Raw genomic sequence first — 2045 nt, forward strand, 5'->3', positions numbered from 1 at the left:
TGGTCCCAAGACTCTGGAGGAAGTTCAGATTCCTTTGTCAGGAGTCAGAACTCTGTCTCCCCCTCTGGTCACCGGTGGGAACCATCCCCAGATTATTTACTTACTACATTTATTAGATTTGTGCGTCACATGCACTGTAAACATGATATAAAGTTATACAGCAGTGTTACATTTGTGAAAACTCCATTAGACATTTATGGATATGCATGAAACAGTGATGGAAAGCCACAAATTTGAGTATGTATCTTGCAAAAATCCTGCACATTTGCATAAGATTTACTTAAATGCATATGAACTGTCAAATACACAAACTGCATAATTCTCGACAGACCAATAATTTTGAGCAACCAAATTCATGCGAATATCATGTAAATATTTGGTTGCGGCCCTTGGTGGATATCTCCATACATTGTCAAAGGATGAACACAAGAAACACTTATTATTTAATTACGTATAAATCCTACATGCATCATGAAAGACTGAAATTACACACGTGGACAATGTGCAAATTGTAACGGCAGTGTGACATGACCTTTAGAGATGAAGAACTTGTACAATGAATGAAACTAAGCTGCATTAAGCTTCGCCTCTGTGATTTTTGGTGTCCTAAGCATTTGTAGACAGAGATGACCCCTAGCAAAAAAGGAGCAGAACCATTTTGTTGGAAATAGGAACTTTCAAATGGTTGTAATGTGTAATGGAATTTTCACACAGGTAACAGAGTAGATCACACACATGACAATCAAAAGGTAATTCAAAAGCTGATTCCCACAACCATGTTTTACAGTCTTATAACCTCCATTTTTTTCTGTAAAATATTTTTAGTGGATTCTTAGATTATGCTGCAGTAGTTAACCGTGATAATCACAAACCCACCGCCTTACCTCAGAGCTGTTTCCTCTCAAATGTACTGTCCTGCAGAGCTGGATCTCAATCTGGCAAGCTTGCACTCTGACTCATCTTAGTAAAGCAGGGGCTGCACCACACTTTTAGTGCTCAGCAAAAGAATCAGATAATTACTTAGAGCACCAAGTCCAGAAACAGCTCATCAAACTCAGGAGGAGAGGATGTTAGCACAGACCAAATGGAAGATGAGTTTTTTCCAGGTGCGTTAAGAGAAAATTTAAATGTACTTTCATGTTCCTTTTTTGCCTCCAGACTCAAAAGAATAATGCAAATATTCAAATGGACTCAATGAATTATGTTTGTTTAAAAAAAAAAATTGTCATAGCAGGGTGGCAATATGTGGGTCTAATCTGGAGACACAGGACCCGAACACAGTGCTGTCAATAACAGATTGTTCTGCTGACCGAAATAGTCTCAAGCGTTGAGTAAAGGAGGACAAGAAGTTGCATCAAACACAAAATCTGGACAAAGTTTTTGTGTCTAAAGGCAGAATTTTCGCACACTTACTGCTCTAGAGCTTGGCACTATATTTTGTTAAACTATAAGGCTAACAGACGAGCCAGCTCTTCCTAATTCCACCCTTATCCTGCGTTCACACCAAAAATATATTTATGTCTAATTTGCACGGGCCGCCTCTATTTGGAGGTACGACGAATTCTCTGCTCAACGCTTGTCCAAAAACATGATCATAAAATGTAACGTGCCAGACACATGTGGAAGGACCTACTGTCACGAGTGGTCGGTTCCTACTCTTTTTTGGAGATCGGATGCTGTGCAGGAGTCAGGTCAACTAGGTTCAACCATTTCAGGGGGGATGATAACAGTTTATTTTGTTCACAGGATTTTAAAAAATATAAAAAGATTTAAAAAAAGGAGATGAGTCAATAAAAAGCATCTAGGCACTAGTGGTCCACTCAAACATCCTGGTTAGGGCTGGGAATCACTGGGTACCTTACGATACGATGGGATACGCGATACATGGCTCACAATATCAATAATATTGCGATACTGCGATAATTGGTAAAATGCTCTCTAATAACTAGCATTATACAGAAGAACATGTTTTTTGGGAAAATATATCCCCATTTATCTTTTTTAGCTTAAACACAATCATAATAAACAACTTTTCTTATTTTGTG

At 38.3% G+C, this 2045-nt stretch overlaps 1 protein-coding gene across 2 annotated transcripts in view; it reads right to left on the reverse strand.

Moving 5' to 3' along the window:
- The window catches only part of LOC112137985 (collagen alpha-1(X) chain), a 102194-nt gene that overhangs the window by 23443 nt on the left and 76706 nt on the right, over positions 1–2045 (reverse strand). The window contains exon 1 of one of the 2 annotated variants that reach the window (XM_024260532.2): positions 885–915. The exons of the other annotated variant lie outside the window; for it this stretch is intronic. The gene's annotated coding sequence lies outside the window, so the exon portion shown is untranslated. Of the gene's footprint in view, positions 1–884; positions 916–2045 lie in introns of those variants that run through there. 2 annotated transcript variants of the gene reach the window in all.

The sequence above is a fragment of the Oryzias melastigma genome, linkage group LG21 (genome assembly GCF_002922805.2).
Source record: "Oryzias melastigma strain HK-1 linkage group LG21, ASM292280v2, whole genome shotgun sequence".
Classification (NCBI taxonomy): domain Eukaryota; kingdom Metazoa; phylum Chordata; class Actinopteri; order Beloniformes; family Adrianichthyidae; genus Oryzias; species Oryzias melastigma.